The sequence below is a fragment of the Camelus bactrianus genome, chromosome 1, assembly GCF_048773025.1.
Source record: "Camelus bactrianus isolate YW-2024 breed Bactrian camel chromosome 1, ASM4877302v1, whole genome shotgun sequence".
Lineage (NCBI taxonomy): Eukaryota > Metazoa > Chordata > Mammalia > Artiodactyla > Camelidae > Camelus > Camelus bactrianus.
This window is the reverse complement of record NC_133539.1, coordinates 39,674,227-39,696,926: the sequence shown is the minus strand read 5'-3', so window position 1 is coordinate 39,696,926 and position 22,700 is coordinate 39,674,227. Positions and strand designations below refer to the sequence as shown.

The 22,700-nt window shown below is 40.7% G+C and overlaps 1 protein-coding gene across 17 annotated transcripts in view; it reads right to left on the bottom strand.

Moving 5' to 3' along the window:
• Positions 1 to 22,700, bottom strand: part of ST3GAL6 (ST3 beta-galactoside alpha-2,3-sialyltransferase 6) — a 64,969-nt gene that overhangs the window by 41,837 nt on the left and 432 nt on the right. For 7 of the 17 annotated variants that reach the window (XM_074361755.1, XM_074361772.1, XM_074361771.1 and 4 more), the window contains one exon: positions 3,182 to 3,345. The exons of 2 other annotated variants lie outside the window; for them this stretch is intronic. The gene's annotated coding sequence lies outside the window, so the exon portion shown is untranslated. Of the gene's footprint in view, positions 1 to 3,181; positions 3,346 to 15,667; positions 15,691 to 20,359; positions 20,450 to 22,270; position 22,700 lie in introns of those variants that run through there. 8 more of the 17 variants (XM_074361809.1, XM_074361827.1, XM_074361799.1 and 5 more) reach the window with 6 other exon arrangements.

Genomic DNA, 22,700 nt, shown 5'->3' with positions numbered 1-22,700 from the left:
AAGTTCCAGGGTATCTCTTTTGGGCTTGACCTTTTAAAATTTCCAACCAACAGAATTTTCTCTGAATAAACTAGTGAGACTCTCTTTGAAAATAAGGAGCTTTGAGAAAAATGTCCCTCACATTCTAGGGGATGTTTGTGGTCTCTGTAAATGCCCAAGACGTTTGCACTCCTGTATTGTTTTCAGTCTTAGCCTTCTACTCCTACCAGCCTCACCGCTGGTATATTTGAGAGCAAATACACAGGACTCCTCCGTTTACTCCTCCAGGACTTCTGATTCGCCCAAAAGGGCCAAGTGAAATCACCAGCCAAGCACTCACAACATTTTCAAGTATTGCTACTCGCAACTGGGACCAGGAATTACAAATCTTAGAACTGGAAAGACTGCAAGAGGTCAGGGCATTTAGGCAGAGTAAGGTCTTATGTCACCACATTACAGAAGAGACAGACGGGATTTAGAAAAAATAACTTGCCAAAGGTGACCTCACTCACAAGTAGCAGTGTCGGCAGCACAGAACATTTTCATGTGGATTTTCCTCCAGCAGGATTCCGGTCTCACCGTGGGTACACAATAATAACCCATTAGTCTTTGTTTCCTCCCATTTCTCTCTGATTTTGGCAGTTTTCAGTTCCTGAAACACATCCCTTGGGTGGCACTGCCCTGGCTGGGTCTCACTCCTGCTGCCTGTGCTTCTAACTCTCCTCTGCCTCCGCGGCATGCCTAACCACAGGTGTTCCCAAGCTCTTGCCTTAATCCTGTTTTCTAAACCCATGACTTCCCAGCTACTAGTAATGATCTCTAATCTATCTTCCCTGAAACCCGACCACGTGCTGTACTGGCATCAAATCCTCCCAGCCCAGCTCTCATTTTGTCACCCACCACACAGGAAAGCCTTGAGTGGCTTCCCATTGTCTGCCAAATACACATGAAATCACTTAGCCTGGCACCAGAGACTTCTTTAATTTGGTCCTTCCATCTTACTTCTCATCCTCTTCTTCATGCAATTTATTCTTTGTAGGTAGCAGCACAACTAGACGTTAAGGTTGCCTGCTTGGCAATCAGACCCGCTGGGTGTGAGCCTCAGCTCTACCTCTGTCTAGCTGTATGACCTTGGGATGTTCTTTACCTCGTTATACCTCAGCTGTAAAGTGGGACTAATGACACTACCTAGTAGAGCTATAAGTCATAAATATAAAGCACTTAGAAGAATGTCTGGTACGTGATCAGGACACTCCTAATCTTGTTTTTAATTCTTCTTTTGAAACTAATGAAGTATTAGCTGTCCATATACCAAGACTTCATTAAAAAACTAACTTCATAACATCCTGGTAAAGATCCTAAAGAACTCATGACACTGTGTGATAACAGCCTCGAAAAATTTAGCTTCCATTATCATTTCTGCACATTCTTTAAACATTTCAAAGTATCTGTGAAAGGAAGCCTTACTCATCTGCTTCTAAATATAAAACAAAAGATATTCAAGATAAGTAGTAATTCATTAGCAAAACTCAGCTTAGAATTAGACCCTGTTTCTGGCTGTAGAAGCCATACCTTTTTATGCTTTTCATAATAAAACTGCTCTGAGTCTTGGTAAAAACCAGGCAAATAACCCTGATTTGCAATCAGCATATCAAATGGATGTCTTGAAGCAAGAAATAAAATCAAAAATTTTACAAATAATCTGAGCTGACAAGTATTTTTCATCTTATACTCTGATCTGGATCCATTATAATGTTGAGAAGGATTCAAATATTGTATTCTAGGCTCAGAAGCAAATGCCGGAGTCAATCAGCAACATCTAACAAGGTAAGGATGAAGAGTTGAGCATCTGTCAGCCCGAGGCTAGAGAACAGAGGTCGAAGAATAAACAGTGCAATAGATGGAAATAAAACTAGTGTAAACTTCCTGAATACTTATGTGACAGAGCTGTTCTCAACACTGTAGATGTTTAATTCTTTTAATCCTCAAAATCACCCTTTAAGAAAGGTACTATGGTCATCCCTACCGCACAGATGACAACACTAAAGCATAGAGAAGTTATAACGTACCTGAGGACACCCAAGTATTAAGTGGCAGAGCTGGAATTTGAACCCAGGCACACACCAGAATCCATGCTCTACACATTATAATATAAAGACTCAAACTATTTCCATCTTCTTGATGTCAGGAAATGTACTGATGTACAGGAAAGGCAGTTCCACAAATCACCAACAAATGTAACCTGGATTACAGTCCAGATTTCATTTAATTAAGATGTTTCTGGTTGTAAAAACCTGAAGATCCAGCCCTACCTCCAAGCCCATGTTCACGGTGCTCAAGAGTTCTGCAAACTCAGTGGCTCAGGACACTAGAGGACTTTGAATCCACTCATGAATAATCTTGGTGTGAACAATAAAGAACCTAAGAGATTTCCAAGGACTAAATTCCAAAACCACTGTAACTGTCCAAATTCACCAGCACCACTAAAGCAGAATGTTCTCAGTCAGTAAGTGTCCTTCACAAAATGATTTCCAAACAAGACAGTAATGTAACAAATTTGCTAATAGAATAATTGTTCTCTGATGAACCTCAACACATCAAAAAGACCGTATGGACTCATGGGTAAAATGTGGAGCTAATTCCTGGTGGACATTTGAGCTCCAGCCCTTTCTCAGAACAAACTTATAAATTGGTGTCTTATATGGGATTCACAAGTAGTAAGGAGAATTGCCTACAAATTGTATGGAGGAACTTCAATGAAATTATTATTAATTGTAGCATTTAAAGACCAAGAGGGAACTAGCATTCACTCTCACACAGCTGGTTAACAGCACTTTGTACACTAGTTGTGACGCATGTAATATTCTAGTTTTAACTTCAGGGTTTACTCTTTTGCTTCCATATTAGTTTAGAACAGTTCCAAAGAAGGCCCATTCAGACTGAGAATAAAAACAATAATTAAAAGTCTCATAGCTCAACTTTGGGATATGCTGAAGAGTCACTGGTTATATAGTCTGTAATTTCATTGGCCCTCAGCCACAGGTTAAACTAGTAGGAGATAAATTAACAGGCAGCTGTATACAAAGAAGGGGAGGGTATTTTAAAGCCACCTGCCAGCAGGGAAACACTGTATAAGGACATTTCAGTTGTTCAATCTTACATCTAAGCAGTATGAGACCACAGTCATATTGCCTTTGCTTACCTGCACTTTTGGGAATCTGTTTCCCAAAGGCCCTCTGTTCCTGAGGGTGAAGAATGTGGTAAGGGCGCCAGAGGCTTGGGATGCTGTCTGCTAAGTTGCTGGAGCCTCTGCACTAGAAATTATCCCAGACAAAAAAACTTGTTCTGCTCCTTCACTGGCAAGTACTGGAACAAAACACAATGACAGCATGCTTAGAAGGATGGCTCGGCCACCTGAGAAAAATGTTAAGCCGTTAAAAAACAATTTTTACTGAAAACACTATTTTAGTCAACTCCCTACTGACCCCTGCCCCAAATGTTCGACAGGATGCTGAAATTACCAAAAACAACAACAAAAAAATCCAACAGCAAAACTAGCTGCACAGATTACGTTACTGTCGCTCATGGCTGGATCTCCATGAGATCCATCTCAGTCTCCTTGAAAAAAAAAATAAACAAAAATAACATCGAGCTCAATTAATCCAAAGCAACCCGGTAATGAAAGAACCATCTGTCTTCCTTTTCAGCTCCTCTCCACACATACACACAGCTTTATTGTTCAACACAGAAGTGAGGGAAGGAGCTGTTGCTTTGGAAAACCCTCTGAAGAGGAAGGGAAGGGAGGGAGACGGGAGGAAGAGGCAGAGGCCAAGAACAGAACTATCTAGAAGGACGCGAGGAGAAAGGAAGTGTGGGAAGTTAGGGAGAAGAGCAGCTAGTTTAAGAATGTGCAGTGGGCCACTTTCCCCAAAAAAATTTTGAAAAGATCTCAAACTGCTCCTGCTACAGCTTTTCTTCTCCAAGACTAAACAACCCTGATCTGAAAACAAACCAACAAAAGCTGCCTGCTCTGTATTTCTTGTGTTAGTAGAAAATGTTATTTTTTAAAAAAATTCTTAGGAAACAAATATCAAAAGACAAAACTAACAAAAATATGGCAGATATTTTATTTCAGAACCCACTTATGAATGCTAATGTCCTACAATAAGAAAATGATCATGCTTAATTATGAAAATCATACAATAACATGAAAAGATATTTAGATTCTACCACGTAAAGAAAGTCTGAAAAGGCTGAGTACACGAAGATTGTTTCTCTGTGTTAGATGTATGTGTGGTGACTCATTACTCAAAGAGGAAAATGACACCAGTTGGTGTGCTGAGTTGTGGATTACAGGGGATTTTTTTCTTAAACATTTACAGAAAATGCCTATTTTCTTATGCATTTCACTTTTAAAGTGCTTAAGTAGCTGGTACATTTAGAAGTTAGAAGAAAGGCAAAGCAGTGCCCTTTAGTGGCTATTATTACAATAGAAGTCTCCACCATGAGGCAGAATTTTGAACCTAAGGAAATCATAGAGAATGATACATTTATGCCTCAGAATCCTCCTTGACTGTATAGAAAGTGCAACTCCTGGGTTTCCATCAACTCTACCCACTACTAGTTACTACCAGCTGCAGTAAAGGAGCAAGCACAAATTTAAGGTTGGAAAGGTCATTTTAAGATTCCCTACACTGAATAGGTTGGTAAAGAAACCTCAGTGTTACACCAGGAACAGCTAGGCAGATGGGGATTTAGTCACACCTGGCGGAGCTTAAATCAAGGAAGGAAAACAAGATGGTCCATCCTCATGTCTGAATGGCCTTCATGAAAAAGAGGCATTAGAGGTTCTGAAGGCTACCGGGGGTTAGGCCAAGGCCAGTGAATGCAATATTCAAGGACTTAGCTTTGAGCTCAGCAGGAGGAACTTGCTAATGTTTAGGTTGCTAAACATAATACAGGTTGCATTGCTGAACAGTGAGTCACTGTTACTAAAGACATTCTGTTCTAAAAACCACTTGGGAGGGATTTGGATCGGAGTGCTTAATAAACTTTAATGTCCATCAGCATCACCTGAGCATCTTGTTAAACTGTGGATTCGTATTAGCCATAAAAAAGAATGAAATAATGCCATTTGCAGCAACATGGATGGACCTAGAGATTATCATATCGAGTGAAGTAAGTCAGACAGAGAAAGACAAACACCATATGATGTCACTTATATGTGGAATCTAAAAAAATGATACATATTTTATTTACAAACCAGAAACAGACTCATGGACATAGAAAACAAACCATGGTTACCAAAGGGAAAGGGGAAAAGGAATAAATTAGGAGTTTGGGATTAACAGATACACACACTATGCATGAAATAGACAAACAACAAGGACCTACTGTATAGCACAGGGAGCTATATTCAATTCCTTGTAATTAGCTATAATGGAAAAGAATCTGAAAAAATATAGATTATGTATAATGAAACCACTTTGCTGTACATCTGAAATCAATATCTATAATCAACTACACTCAATAAAAAATAATTTTTTTTAAAAAATGAAGAATCTTATTTGGTAGGTCAGGGTGGAGCCTGAGAATCTGCATTTCTAGCAAGTTCCCAGGTGATGCCAATGTTGTGGATCAAGACTGTGGGTCTTGAGGGTCAAGGATGCAGCTTGATTTCAAGCATTGGAATGTTATTGAAACTAGTGTTTCCCAAAGTGCAGTCTGCTAACCATATGACTTCAAAAGTACTTGCCAACCCTGATTTGGGGGCAGATGGTTAATAAATAGGTTAAGTAGTTATTAGCAGAAATTTGCAAGCACACACCTTCAAATTTCCCCCCAAAAAGGTGTATCTTGGTATCTTCCAGTACACGCCTGGGTGATACTTTTGAGCAATATCTAATTTTGTGCAATCTTAAAGAATACATGTTGCACTTCCATAAAAAAAGGAAAAAATGGGTATTTTTACTCCAAGTCTGGCAAATAATTGATACCAAATAAATATGTTCTGATGAATGAAGGAATAAATGAATATATCTTCAGCATTTAAAAATGAAGTTATTTATGATTTCAGCACACTACAGTTAACAAGAGAGGTAGAATGAGGGAAAATATAGCTATAAAGTAATTTTTCCCAGTGATCTCTGTTACAAAATCATTTGTCTCCAAAGGTGGCAGGGGAAGACCCCCAAAGCTGCAATTTGTAGTTTTCTTTTTCAGTGCAGGGCTTTGTATTATTTTCCTAGCCCTGAAATTTCACCTCCCCACCACTCCATCTCAGTCATAAAAATTCCTTCAATGCTTTGAACGTCTGTTTCTCTCTTTCTTATATTTTGCACTGCTCCCTACTTACTAATAAATTCGTGCTTTCAATCAGTTCAAAATGCTACGTGATGCCTTTCCTGGAGAAATATGCTAATATCTAAACACAAAGACCTTCCTCAAATTTTCAAGTGTTCTTAGGTTTCTCTCCCAGAGTAAATAAACCCACCATGAAGAAGAAATCAGTTTCCTGTCTTTCCTCCCACTTTGTGAGTCCCCCTTCCAAAAGGTTTACTGTTTTGTAGTTTGCTTAAAAATTATGAGTAACATTCCATCTGATTTACAAAACCCCTTTTTTTCAAGCTACTTATTACGTCAGTTTATTCTGAATGACCTAGTTTATTCTGCACCTTAAGAAGTCTCATTTGCTGTTTGTTAATTCCTCTTCTGCTATTCATAAAAGAAAAAAGTGAGTTAGCTTGAGGGCAAACAATTAGATGAGCAGATAACAAATCTTAGGATTCAAGTGTTGGAAATTTTCCTTCTTCCCACAGTAAATGAAAGAATGTGATGATAGTTATGTTACTATCCATCAGGTGATCCTCTGAAGTCAAATGACAAATATGATGCAAATCTTAATTTGGGGTATCTTATAATTATTATTACAAATAAACTGATACATGTGCAATATGTATTCTTTTTATGAAATCACATAATCCTAGATTTACTTCCAAATACCAGCTAAATTAATCCTTTAGGCAAAGGGAGGCAATTCATTTCCTGACAAAATTAACTCTGAAAGTTTTTAATCCCTACTATAATTTTGTTGATTTAGTCAATAATTGTTTTCCCAAAGCCAGACCGTACTCTAGACACTGAAGATATAATGGTGAAGAAAAACAGTTTACCATTCAAGAGGCAGAAATTAGCAAGTAGTTGTCATTACTAGTAAGGAATACCATTCAGTGCCATAACTATTTAGGTAATTATTAAATTACAACTGTGGTATGACCACAAAGTGACCCAGGCTGGGGAAGGATGGGGAGCTTCTCAGCAGAATTTGAGAGAACTCACAGACTACTCCTCTGAGAAGGAGTCAATCAGATGACATAAGGGTGGAAATGAAAAGCATCCCAGGCAGAGAAACATTTGCAAAGATTCTGAGGTGAGAATGTAAACAGTTCACTGGGAGAATTGGGGCTGCTGCTAAGAGGAGTGAGGATGAAAATAATGACAGTTAATCTCTGTTGAGTGCTACTACATGTACAGACTCAGAATCCTCACATCAGTGCTGACAGATGAGGAAACTGAGAGGCTTAGAGAAGTTAACTTGTCCAAGGCCTCAGAGAAGCTGGAAGGTGTCAAGCTGGGGTCTGGCCGAGGCGGGCTGCTACCAGGCTCTCTTCTCTGGACCTGCAAGCCATCACAGCTTCCTGGGAGCCAGATCAGCTTAGAGCTCACCTCACGTTCAAGATTCATTCTATAAACTTTTGTTTTTCACAGAACGACATCGTGAAGCATGAATGTATTAGAACAGCTTCGGTCTCACTCCCCAGAGTCTTGATAAATATATGGTTCCTAGTTGGAACCCGTTTCACTAGGAAATATTACATGGGATCTTTTTGTTACAAAAACATTAAGAGAATTCCAAGCATTAATATAGCAAATGCCCAGGGACCCATTAAATAAAAGAACCATATCTTCTCAGGAATTTTCTAATAGAGATTTTTGTTCCCTCCCTACCCTCTTCCTCTTTTCGCAGAGGTAACAACTATCATGAATTTGTCTCCTTTTTATTCACACACATGTACACACACACACACACACACAAGCATTATCTGGTACATGACATTGTTTTAAGTGGTTTGATATTTACATAACAAATATATAATATTCTGAAATTGCATTTTTCACTCTACATTTCTGGTTTTGAGGTCCATCCATGTTGATACATAAAGGTCTGGTTCATTCCTTTCAAGTTTTGTAGCGTATTCTATCAGCCAAATACATCACAAACCCCTACTAGCAGACATTTAGGCTGTTTTCAGAGAATTACTAATCTAAATGTCATTTTGGAGCCAAAACTCTTTTTTTCCCCACAAATCTAGAAAAAGCAGTTTACTAAGATAGTGAATCTTACAGATTGCTAGAAATACTTATAAAATTGATCACTTTTAAACAGCCTTTTTTCTAAAACATAAACTTTGGATAATTCAAGTTGTATAAAAATACCTAGATATGTAAAATACTATGACTCTCTGAAAAGGGGAAGTTAATACTATTTTTAATTTATAAAGTATTTCAAACATTTCTAGTTCAAGTGAACCTATAACCATCCTGTTGAAAACAAAACACACTGAAGAAAGAATGGATGCAGAAAATAGTCTGTTTACAAGCACTTTCTTTTTCTGATAACCACACTGACTAGGCAGAAAAGTCACAAAGCATTGGAGCAAGGAGGGGAACAAACCAAAGGTTTCTCTAGAATGCTCTGTTCAGTGTTCCAGCCAGAAGATAATCTAAGGCACAACCCCCTAAAAAGATAACATTTCACTTCAGAATCAAAGGATCGGGACGCGCCTACTATGGCCCAGTCAATGCTGGATAAAGAGGATCATTAAGCAAAGCAATAAAATGTCCTGTTTTTTACCTTGAAGTGATTACACCTATAAACAGTGTGACTATAAACAATGGTCTATTTATACTAACGGAAATTTTTAGCTCAAGAGCATTGTAACAAGGTTTATTATCCAGTGTAAACTGAAGTCAAGTCTACCAATAGATGAAGACCTGTCTTTGGGATTCCTATACCTTTGACATTATTTTCTATAAAGAATAATTCGAGAAAACCACAAAAGGCAGATGTTTTAAAATATGGATCATTGTTTACTAACGGCTGCATTCTCTACACTATAAAATAACCTAGTCTAGAAAATGCAAAAGAAAATTCAAAAATGGGCATTCTCTTTGAAGGGAGGGGCAAGAAAATTCTCTTTTCTTAGTAGATTTCCAAAGAAGTGTACACCATCCCCATGAAGGTAAATAAAAAAAGAAATCAGGGTTTCCAACGAAAGAAGTAACTCCGGAGCTTTGGGGGGGTCACAACGGAGTCTGACTGTTCAGCCCTGTTTTCACAAACAATTAGCCAAATATTTTAGCACCTTCCATAGGCGAGTCAAGGTACCACTGCTTTTAGATCTCTGGTCTCCAACCTCAGAAATCCCTCTAGGTTTAGGAAAACCTACTCAGACTTCAGGAGACAGCTTTGAACTCAACTGAAATTTATCCTACCAGTAGGTCAGTGAAATAGCTGGCCAAGGAAATGGAGTGACTCTAACATCCATTTGTCCATCCATCCATCCAACACAGGTATGTGGTACCCACCCATCACAAGGCACAAGATCTCAGGGTACAAAGGACTATCAGAGCTGAGAGCACAGCTCTAAAGGCAAACCCATATAAACAAAGACAATTAAACATACCAAACATAACCTTCTGCCTCACTCTAACCTCTTAACTGCAGGTTCAAAGTGCACTATTTTATTATTTTTCAATTAAATGATGTTTATTATAGAGAATCCATATTATCCTAAAACATGCAATTTTTTTTTTTGCATTCCCCTTCAAAGGGCAAAATATATAGTATGAACAGCAGAACCTAGAAGTTGAAAGATTCTTAGCGAGGGAGTAAGAAATCACCAATAGACCAAGAACCAAAAGTGGAACTGCTTAACTTTTTGAAACTTCCCCATGTTTGTGATTTAATGTATGAAGACTTCCCCAGCAGTTAGTCACTAGCAGTAAGCAATGGCTTCTGCACAGAAAGGCAAGGGCAGTTAGGAGGCACGTCCACTCTGCAACCATGCTAGGCTATGGACAAACGAGGTGAAGGGACAATGACTGTGCAAAGAGCCTTTAAGACAAAAGCCACCAGCAAGTCCCTGGGTCCCGAAGCAAGGGTACAAAAGAGCACAGGAGGGACCTGTGTCTGTGCAGTTGCCCTGCTTCACAACAGTGCAGTCCTTATCAGTGCCCTAACACCAGAACCTCTGCCCTGAACAACAACTAGATCAGCTGTAAGGCAATCTAAAACCAATGCTTGGCCGAAGAAAGTAATCCATCATCTAATATGCTCTGCGTAGTTCCTTGTTACTAACTGAGGCCTAATTGTTGGGTTGCTTCTTGAGCTGAAGGCTTTACTTCCTGAAATGAGAACTGGTCTTTGATATGCCTAAGCACAGAAAAATGAAACCTTTATTTATAGCATGCTGTACTATGTGAAAATAGGGATTTCATTTCAAAAATAAAGTTCTTTTTTTTTTTTTTTTCTATCTAAGATGATTCTGGACCAGAAAAACCAGAGGAAACTAGACGGAGGATATGGGCCAGTCTGGGTCTTGGAAGATGGATTAAGGACACCTCAGCAGAGACCCAGATAGGTAACAGTGGGAAGGCAGAGAGGGCTGGTTTGCAAAGCCTGGTCTGGGTTATGTCAGGAAACCAAACTGGTTCAGTCTGAAAACACCAGTGAAGAGTAGAGTGAAGAAATAAAGAAAAAGCCATATAATAGTAATGAAATCGGTCTTCCTGTGGGGCACATCACAGACACAGAGCAAGCAGGGCAATCTGCAAGCCAGTCCAGACAGGAGCAGCTTGGACAGGGTGGAGCCAGGACCCCGACCCAGCTGCACTCGGGCTGCAGAGGGGAGGGGTCAGGGCACCAGGCCCTCCGCAAACCCTCTACACTCATTTCCTTGTGGCTGCAAGAACAAAGTGCCACAAACAGGGGGGCTCACAATAACAGAAGTATATTATCTCACTGTTCTGGAGGCTAGAGGTCCAAAATCCAAGTGTTGGCAGGGCCATGCTCCCCCTGGAACCTGCAGGGGAACATCGTTCCTTGCCTCTTTCTAGTTTCTGGTGGTTTGCTGGCACTCCTGGGCACTCCCTGGCTTGAAGATACAACACTCCAATCCTCCGTCTTCACACAGTGCTCTCTCCCCGTGTCTCTGTCTTCACACAGATGCTTCTTATAAGGACACCAGTCATATAGGACTAGTGGCCCACCCTGTTCCAGCATGGCTTCATCTTAACTAATTATACCTGTAATGACCCTGTTTCCAAATTAGGTCACTTTCTGCGGTACCGGCAGCTGAAACTTCAACACATCTTCTTAGGGAGACACAATTCAACCTATAACACCCTTCTGGGGATGCCCAGTCCCTGCCCTCAGCCAGAGGGTCACTGATGCTCTAGAGCCATTCAGAATACCTGGGTGCTAATTCAAGTTAAAGAGAAGTAGAAAAAAAGTTGCCCTATGGTGGTGAAAGTCAGAATGGCGGTTTCCTTTAAGGAGGGAGCAGTGGCTGGGGAGGAGGACACGGCGCGCTCCCGGAGGGCAGGGCCTGGAGGCAGGTTACGTGGGCATGTTCGCCGGGAGGAAACGTATGGAACCGTATTTATGTGGTTTGTGTACTCCTCTGTGTCTGATACACTTCCATAAGAACTTTACTTTAAATAACATTGGACAAAACGGAGCTGTCCAAGAAATAGAGGTGGGTTGTTTTTTGGGGGGGGGGGTAGTTTGCTGGACATACCTTTTTATTTAATTTAGCCTTTAGCTATATTCGGTTTTTTGGGGTTTTGTTTTTGTTTTTGTTTTTTCCGAGCAGATTCTAGTCTACTGGGTGAGCACAGGCCTAACGTCTCAGCTGGCTATTGGGGCAGGTTATATAGCACAGCCATTTCCAGTTTAACTAGAACGCTAGACATTTTGGCCAAGCGTGAACACACTTGGTAGAACCTCAGAAAGGGCCATTTTCTGGGAGAAGCCCCAACCCAAGTGTTAGCCTCAGCCCTGATGATTCAGACACTCGAGCGGTCGGTTTACCTGAGCTGTTCAATTGCTAGGAGCTAGTGTATAAATGGAACTGCCAAAGTAATCCACTTATAATGAGAAAAATGTAACTGCCAAGGAGTATATATTTAAACTGGCAGATTGACAACTTCTCCAGGCAAATCCATGAGAGAAAGAAAGTTGTCTGACTGTAATAATTCTACCTAATAAAACTGAAAAATGGAAATAAAATAGATAAAATACAGGTGGATTGACCCCCACATTGTTCAAAGGCCAACTGAGTATATAAAAATGACAAATACAAATGAATAATAAGAGTAACATCAAGAAAACTAAATCTAAAGTTGAGCTGAGGTCTTTGGAATTGTTTCAGGATAATATAAAGGGGTGTTTTCCTAACTATGTGTTCAGAATAAGCACTCACATTATTACTACTGAGATTGCAAATTTTGTGGAAAGGAACTGAATATTCAAAGAATTTAAATACTGATCAATTTGGAATCAGCAATTCTACTTACAGAATTTTCTCTGAGGAAAAAGTAAATTAATGATGTGTAAAAATATTCATATATTAGATTATATTTATATCAGTTATTTATGTTTAAAAAAGAGAAAAAAAAGCAAAATTTCCAACAGCAGCAGTATGAATAAAAAATTATGGTATGTAAAATAAGCAAGAGTCATTAAAATCATATCACAACAAGGAAAAAAAAAAAAAAAGAAAGTTGTTTGATAACCACAGGCTCATAGTAAGGAAGCGTTCTTCCCTCAGCAGTGCTGGAAATGTGGCAAGACACTTTTTGCCGTTGCCCTCTGTTTTCCTAGCCTCCTTGCAGACCTCTCCCACACATTCCATTTTCAGGCTAATTACAGATCAAGTTCTAGTGTTTTTTCTTTCACATCTAATTCTCCTCTGGGAATTTTAAGCTCTTGTGGTTAGGGTGTCTTGGGTCCTATTGCTTAATTTTTAAGCAAGAGAAATCAACACCAAAAGACAGAGTTAAAATATACCGAACACCACTCAGACTTAGTAGAAAACATATTTCTGGAATGAAAACACTTAAGATTTTTTAGAATTAGATATAATTCAGACATTTAACATCCGATATTGCATCAGCTCTGAATAATATACTGCTATATAAAAAACTGTCTTACAGATGGGAGTGGAAAGGAGAGGGGGGAACAAGAGTCGAGAGGGGAAGGAAGCCAAAACTTAATTGCAATGCAAACATAGAAATAAAAATCAATTATTGATCAAATTTTACATACAAATTATCAAGCATATAATTTTATGAAGCTGTAGCTTTCTTGGGTGCGAAATGTATTAGGGAGCCACTTAGTTTCAAGGTGGTAATTTGTAGTGGTCCTCTTGATGGTTCTCCCGGGGTGTCTCTGTCCTACTGAAGCCCATTTCTACTCTCAAATTTCATACAGAAAGCCATGCTTCAGAAGTCTCAAATGATACTTCACAAATTTCTATCTTTCAAACACTAAGGTTATGAAAAATGAGAGCATTAACATCAATTACACATTACCATTAACTAATGTTTTCATCATTTCCTATGAAAACAGCAAGTGGAAGAGATGTATTCTATGTCACATGCAAAATCCAAGTCCACGTTAGAAGCAACGTGCAGAACTTGATTGGTGTAAACTGTCCATATAGACCTGCAGCCCAAGTATACATCCTTCTAGGGCGATGTAACCATATAGGCCACAGATCTGAGTCTTATTCTCTCCTGCATCATCTCCCCCAACACTTAACTTCGAACATTATGCCCTATGAGCACCCAGTTTTGCAGAGTTCTCTGTCATACTCAACACTGTTTCATGCTTCAGTGCCTTTGATCATGCTGTTCCTGCTGCCTGGAGTGTCCCTTCCCATCCTTCCCCCTCCCCGCCATAAACTGGAATCATCTACTGGGATTCTGCTCTTTTTTTTTCTCTCACCCTGCATTTGGATGAGGATAGAGGAGCTTCTAAGAAGGCAAAATGGGCAAAGCTGTTCCAAGAATACAGATAACTATAAAAAAGAATGTGTATATATACACACACACACATATAACTGGATCACTATGCCATACACCAGAAACTAATAACATTGTAAATCAACTATACTTCACTAAAAAAATGAAAGCAAAGAATATATTGTACAACACAGGGAATATAGCCAATATTTTATAATAACTATAGATGGAGCATAAGCTTTAAAATTATGACTCACCATGTTGTACACCTGAAACTTATGTAATATTCTACATCCACTATATCTCAATAAAAATAAATTAAAATGCAAATTAAAAAATACAGATAACTATATCATATTTTTTAAACTATAGAAAAAAAGACAAACATGTTAATTTTTTTAATGGATATCTGATGAGAGTAGTTTTTACTTCTTAACGCTAGTTTATTCTGAAAAACTCATAGTGCTATTCAACCAACAGATTTTCATCCCCCGAACTCCACCTGGAGCCCATGTGTGCACACAGATGCACACACTTACATATGTGCACACACACACACTGCACCTCTCCACTGTATGTCCATGGACCCCCTATATTATAAATAGCACCATGTCTGGTACATGATAAATGCCCAAATACTTGTTGCTGTTCACTGAAAAATAATTAAAGAACTACAACAACATGGGTAGATTAATAGACTCCAAAGTGAAGTCAGGTGCTAAGAGGAAGCAGACTGGGGAAAAGATCAGAACTAGAGAAGGTCAAACAGAAAGGCCTTTCTGGAGAAAGTCCATGCTGAACAATTTGAGGAAGAACAGTTATAATGATAGAGTTATAATAGTAGTGTCAAGTAACATAGATTAAATGTTTGATATTTGTCAGGCACTATGCTGAACTATTTAAATGGGTTTTCTTTTTAATTACCATAACTGTGATGTGAACATTATTTCAAGTTCATAGATAACGAAAGTGATGCTCAGAAATGTAAGGCATTTTGTTTAGAGTTGTGCAGTCATTAGCCCTGAAGGTGAAAAAAGGTTACAATCTGGCCTGATGGGGGAGTGTGGAATGAAGGAAAACAGCGCTGAGTGTCAGAGGAACATGGCGAGTTACAGAGACCACAGGTTCAACCGGAGGGCGAAAAGAAAGTCAGCAACGCAGGATGGCAGAAAACTTCAAAGGGCCGTGGGAGAAATTCTCCGGATTTCTGAGCAGAAAAATGTTTCCGTAATGAAAACCACGCTTGAGGAATGTTATTATGAAAGGTGTGTGGACAGGAGTATTGGTGATCATAGATGGAGAACTTGGGTAGAAGCTTTTTATAATAATATAATTATATTACCTATGGTTAAAGCAGAAGAGCCCCACCCACCAACTCTGCAAAAATAGTGGGGTTTTTTGGCCTTTGTTTATTGGTTTTTTGCAGTGGGAGGGTCAGACTTTTCCTCCAAAAAAATCAGGGCCTGGAAAACATTTACAGGTCCTTCATGATGAGAAATTACACATATCGCTTAACATCCTGCTTATGAAAAAAAATCCAATTATTTCTAATTTAATTGTAGCATAGCTGGGATGAAACAAGAGTGATTAGCTAACTCACTTTGACATTGACCTGAAATATTGGCTCCAAGTATCAGAAGTGTCTTGACGGTGGTGTTCTTTATCTCACAACGATCATTCACATTGACAACAGAAAGTCCCTTTAACTTTCAGAGTCTGTCAATTAAATAAGGTTATATAAATTAGCTGCTGTTGCTTACAAGCAGTTGAAAAATCAGTGGAGATGCCTGGATTGTCATCTCATTGCTCTCATCTAAATGCAACTGGATAACCCATTTTCCATTTTTTAAGTGCAGTTTTATAATTTTATATTATCTCTGTTATATTATAATAATAATTATATATAATCTATATATTATATTATAATCTATATTTATATAATATATATTATATATTATAATCTATATTTATATAATATATATTATATAATCTATATTTTCTATATTATCTATATTTTATATTAAGTTTTTATTATTCATGAAAAGAAGTCAGGGAATTTTTTAAAATCTCTGATCTCTTAGTCTTTGGCTCTATGCTGAGCATAGAAAATATACAAATTCCCTTCTCTTTGCTTCCTCTATCCCTTGATACATGAAGGACTCTCAAATCCTAAAGGGCGGCACAGGTTTTAATAAAAGCAGTTTATTTTATTTCATTTATTATATTTTATATTGTATTACTTTTTAAACTATTTTATACTTTATTTTGTTATTTCAATAAAAGGAGCACCTTCTATGGTGCTGGCCTAAATATCTGCAATAGAATATTTCCTAAGAAGAAAACCAGCAAACCGTCAGAAGCTGTGAGCAGATAACCTCTCTGAGGACTAGAATCGGATGCAGTGGAAGGAGGGTGACCCCGTAAAATCAGCTCAGAGACAAGAGGCTGTATTTATATGGCATCACGTCCTTGAGGGACAGGAAAAAACAAATCTAAAAGGTAGACTCTTTCAATATTCAGAATTTTTAAATTATGTATATGCCCCCTGACAACATCATTCTTTGTAAGAAACTTTGTCACTCAGAGTCCCAGCAAGAGCTCACAACTGGGCCTCTCCCACTGCGCTCTGCCAGGCAGGAACCCCTCCCAGCTCTGGCGAGCTTGATGAGGAGAGCTTTCTATTTCCAGGGCATTTGTTTATGTCTCCAGCTAGGTTAAATGATACCCAATAGAAATCTAAGAAATATCATAACAAGCCCTGGAACTTAAGCAGTGCAAATCTCTGCCTATGAAAGGGCATGAAATCATGGATGTGAGACACTGTGCTATTAAGTGATTTTGTTATCCACATTCTTGGCACACTTATTTCCTCAGTAACGTAACCACAAACCTGACTAACCCAACTCGAATTATCATACATTATGAATTATGAAGCTGTCCTAAAAGTTTACTGTACGTGAAAACAAATTTGAGAATATTTTCTCATATCCTGATCTGATAACATTCACATACTAGTCTCTTATCTGTCAGCATAAGAACACTATATTATTTTCTAAAAGAAAAAAAAAAAACACTTCAAAACCAGAAGGGTTTTAATTAATATAGACAAATCTACAGTAATGAGTTCACCTTTCACCTGTCTTCTCCAATGGGCACATTTTTTGAGATGACAAACTGATAATCTTAAGAGCTATAAAGATGAATCCTAACAGCTATAAAGAAGTTACAATTGAGCTAAGATATTTACATTGTGAGTTAATTCATGAACCCTGGTCAGGCCATTTGGCAAATGTCTGCTCTATCTATAATGTTCTGGACACTACACCAGATACCAAGGACACGGGGTGAGCAAGACAAGACATCATCATTGCCCTCTCAAATAGAAACTTGTTTCAGATTTAATGCCACGACATCAATCAGAAAAAAGAAAAAAAAAACAAAAAGTTCAAAGTGAGCTGTTAAGTTATATACATTAGTTAAGTATGTATGTTCATAAATAAGCAGGGCATCTGGCTAAAGAATCTCAAAAACAATTTTCTCTCTGAAGTACATACTAAGTTTCCCCCAAGAGTTATAAATTGTAATCTAGGAATCAAAAGTTGGCTGATAAAATGCTTCTATTCCTTTCTGATAAACCAGTGCGACTAGGAGATACTAACTTGGACATAAACTTTCATGATTTAAGTGCTATTCTAGGACTGCCAAGATCATGTACAAAGAACAATAGAAATGAAAGTTCTAAGGCACAGAATAGTGCCTTGACAACTATTACAGAGTCCTGCACATTTCCCCTGAAACTGGACCTCCCATAACAGACTGCATAGCCTGTGGGAAGGGGAGCTCAGGAAAAGGCAAGACCTTCCCATTATTCAGAATCTCCCCTCCTGGGACATCACTGTCTAGCAAAAGATACCAACTGTGATTGATTTGACTAGATAATTAATTTTTAGGATCTACTTTTGGATGTGACCAGCCAACCTAGAGACTTAGAGACAGAGACTCAGTCTGGAGAGCGGTGGAGATGTCAAAGCCAGTGATGGAGAGTTCCATGCATGAAGGTGAAACTGAGTGAGTATATGGATTTATTTCAGAGGATAAGAGGACCCCTGTCCAGGGTTCTCTGAGCTCTGCCTCTCCATGTGGATATGCCTGTGCCCTGGTCTAGGGCAAAGAAATCAGTGACGGCCAATTAACAGGGAGAATAAAAACAAACTGAGAGTGAAAATACACATGTGTACATGTGTGTCTATAAGACAAACGGGAAACCCCATCACCCACCCAGGTGAAGACTGAGTCTCTAATTTAGAATTTCCAGTGGCATCCTACTCTTTGAAAACACAATTCAAACTCCTGTCTAAGATTGGAAGGCTTCACATAAGCTGTCTTCTGCCTACCTCACTGACTTCATCTCCTATCTTTTCCCCTTTTACATCTCCATGTGCAAGTTCTTCAAACACTCCAAATTCATTCATGCCCCAGGGCCTTTGCAGGTGCTGTTCCTCTGCCTAGAATTCTCTTCCTTCTGCTCTCCCCTTGAATGGCTCCTTATCATTCACATCTCACTTCAAATATCCTCTCCTCAGAGGAGCTCTCTGACTGCTCTAAATTAGCTTCCATCACCCCCTGCACACTGCATTGTCTTTGTAACACTCATTCTATCTGAAAAAATTTTTTTCATTTATTTGTAACCGGTTTATTAAGTCTATTTCCCACAAAAAAAAAAGCTCTATAAGAGTGGGGGCTTCATCTGTTTTGCTCAATGCTGCACCCCCATGCCTAGCACCCAGGATGTCTCCCGTTCCACGGGGGGTACTCAGTAAATACTGCTTGACTCTCCAGTCCTCCCTTATAGACGGCAGGAGAAAGTCACTGAAGAGCCATTGCAAAACCACTGTCTGCTCCCTGTTGCCTGGTCTGAGTGCAGGGACCACCACCCAGAGCCATACCAGCCCCGGATCTGCTTCCCCAGCCTAGGAAGGTGAGAGAAACCTGCCTCCCTTGGAGGAATCTCCGGCTTCCTTGCCACCTCTTCCCCTGGAGGCTTATTCCCTCAGCTTCTACAGACCTTTCCAGTCCCAACCAGATAAAAACTAAATCAATATTGAAAGAGTTCGTCAAAACCCAGTATTACTACAAGCTACTGAAGGAGACAATGTCATTGGCACCCTATGTCTCAGATGTACGGAGGGAAAAGGGACCCTTTTCACTCAGCTTTTCAGTGTTTAGGATAAGAAAATCCTTATCTAAGGGTTGGGCACTTTCCTTCCCCTCTTTCCCAATGGTCCTGGAAGAGGAAAGGCCCTGGTCAGATGCAGAAGGCTGTGGCAGGAAACAGTAAGTGGGCCATACCTCCCTGGATAACCAAAAGCTCTTTAAAAAAAGATCCATGGATGTGGAAAAGAGACTCAGATCCTACTGCCCTTTACTCTCTTTTACCTTCATAACTTCAACTCCAGAATCTCACCCCTATGGCAGCCAAGTTCTTGACCAAGTTTTGATACTCCCACTGATTCAGTACCGGGGAGTTATTGTCAGGGGAAAGAACATTGGCTAAACTATCACACTGAGGGCACTGAGCTCCTGACACCCTGATAAGAAACCACAATGACAGTTTTCTACTGGAACACCATAACATCCAATGCATACACCCTACTCCACACCTTAAGCTCACCCTCAATTAAATACTTTTTATTTTCAATCTGTCAGAATTCAATTGGAAATTGCAGTGTGTGCTGTCATCCACTGTAGTTGGGATAAATAGGAGAGGTTCACTTCAACTGTGAGGGTGGGGATGTAGATCTGGGAATACATCTTCCCAGCATGAAGGATGAGTAGGAATTTCTTTGAAAACATATTCAGAGTGAAACAAACTCTCAGAATATAAGCCATCGAAGATAACATGACGTCATGAATTTGGCCAGACACAGCACATCTAAGGGGCATGTCAAAGATGTAGAGAAGATAAAAGATAACTAATTGGTGAAAGTCTGAAGCTGTCAGAAGGAAAGACAAAGTTTGCAGAGCACCTGCTCAAGAAGGCCAGTCTGAGAGGTAAATTCTGATCAGGTGATATATAACCGAAGTGTGTGCAATTGTCTGGAATGGTGTAAGGCAGTGGTGAAGTGACCTTCCTGTGATCCATTCTAAGTCCCTTAACCTCGGGTAGTCTCAGTTTTTTTTAACTATAAAATCACATTAAACATTCCTGTCTCATAGGGCTGTTGGGAAAACAGGATATGGGAACCCATGGGGAATCACAGTGGGTGCCACCTGAGTTTTGTGCATGCCTCACCTTGATAAGCATCACCTGGAAGGCATGTGAAACAAATTTCTGGTCCCCAGTCTAGATGGAATCATAAATCCACAGAAGCCAGGTGGTAACCTGCATGGTTAGCAGATAATGCTTATCAGAGAAATATCGGAAATACGGTATTGTTTCACTTCTCTCCCAGAATATCCCACATGATATGGAACACAAAAACATCTCCAACAGAAGAAAAGAGCTGCCACTAATTTCCGGAGGGAGAAAACAGGAAAATTGCAATTTCCACAAAAGACTGATTTTTTTTTTTTAAATGGTATGTCTCTTAATGGCATTCTTCTGCCAGTACTGTCTATTCTCTTCTGAGCCCACAGATCTGTACTGATTTGGGGGCATAAAAAATTATTTCCAACAAATCTACTGAAAAATAGTCAAAAAAGCAGTCTTGTTTTATTGCGCCATAATAAACATGGTACAATATGAGATGATGGTAAAAATATTGCTCAAGAGAAGCCCCATTAGGCAACCAGTGAAGACCTTCCCTCCCCCTCCACAATTAAGGACAGCTTTGGTAGCCGGAACAGGAAAATACAGTTTCTAGAAAAGTTCTCTCCTTATAAACCAGTTTCCATTATCTAAAGTGTCTCCCAGGTCAATAGGCTTATTCAGAGAGGACAAACTAGATAACAATCTAACGGTGGCTCTTTTGCAGATCTTGGTATTAAAAGCAGCTGTCGGTGAGACAAAAAGGAAGAGAAGGAAGGGAAAACAAATCCATTTACAAATGTCAGATCAGCATGCTTTCAAACGGAAAACAACCCGGTAGCCTGACCAGATCTTCTCACATGTTTAACAACTCCATGTAAAAAGAGAGTTCCATGGTCTGCAGCTGGGAGAGAAAGTTTGAAGACCAGAAAGGCAAATACCCAAACTAGCCTCGTAAAGGAGGCTCTCACACCTGAAGATTAGTGTGAACGTTGGTGTGAAAGGCCAGAGGGCGAGGAGTTTCTGGCAGAAATGTAGCTTCCTTAACTACCTAATTACAGCTGGGACTGCATTCGTCTTACAGCAATGTGACTTTTTGATTCTAGAGTCTGCTGCTTATGTCGTTTCTAACATGCTGGCATTCAAGATGTCATTCTTATCCCCACTTCCAAGCATCGTTTTAAAAAACATTATCTCTGAACAGCAGCTACTCTACGCCCGTCCCCAACCTCTCCCCCTCTTCTACTGAAGACCCCCCCCAAATGTGCTTTGGGTTTGTTTTTAGTTTCTGAAAATCGCTTTTTATAGATATTCTAAGCCAAAATAACAGCACACAAGGGACTGGGATCTTGAGAGTTCTGGAACAATCAGCCTCAAAACCACAAGTTTCTTCTCCCCTTTCTTGAAAACTAACGGCAGCCCAGGCACTGCAATTTTCTCACCGCCGCCCTTTTCCCCCAAACCGCCTTGGGGCTGGTTTTGTTAGGTCCAGTTCCACCGTGGCGGGAAAAACGGTGCCTCGGAAATTTTTGTAAGGTAAAAGAAGAGAACCTTCCAGACCTCTTACCCCTGCTAGCGTACAGACCCTTTTACAAGAAAACAATAGTGAGTGAGGAGCCCGCCACCCGCGTCGGCCTCTCCAGCGCCCGAACGCCTGGCGCCCCTCGCGTCCTTCCCCGGCGAGCATCGGGTTCCGAGCGCCCCAGTGCTCCACTGCGCCCCCGGTGCTCCCCACCCCGTAAACCCAGGGGTCGCGGAGTTGCCCCCCGCAGCTCCCGGGGTCGGGAGGATGCGTGCAGAGGCAGTGACCTCAGCGCGCCTCCCCCGCCCTTGACCCTGAGCCTCAGCGGCTGCACCGCCCGAGGGTCTCCCCGCACCCCCAACCTCCCTCCCCTCACCCCCAACCTCCCTCCCCTCGGCGACGCAAACCCGCAGCCAAGAGGGCGGGGGAGTTACCCGCCGAGGCCCTGGCGTGAAGACCGCAGGAGGGTGCCGGGCTCCGCGGCCGGGGGCCCGCCGCTCTCCGCTCTTCCGCCGCCCTTCGCTCCAGTCCACTGCTGCCTCTCCCGCGGCGCCTGCAGCATCGGGCCGCCGAAGCCCGCGGCCGGCGGAAACCGGAGGAAGGTGGCGCAGGCGGAATGCAGTCTCCTCGGACCTAGCGGGGCAGCCGGGAAGGGCTCAGCGCCGCCCGGAGTCCGCCGCGCCCGCCGCGCGCGGGTCCCGATTCCGGGCGAAAGCGCCGAGCGCCTCCGGAGCCGCGGGGAAGCTCCTCCTGCTCGGCGGCTGGCGCGGGCTGCGTGATGACCGCGGCCGCCCCCAAGTTCGCGGAGGAAGATGCAATGCGGCGGGAGGCAGTGGGGCTCTCCGTTCCCCGGGTAGCAGCCGA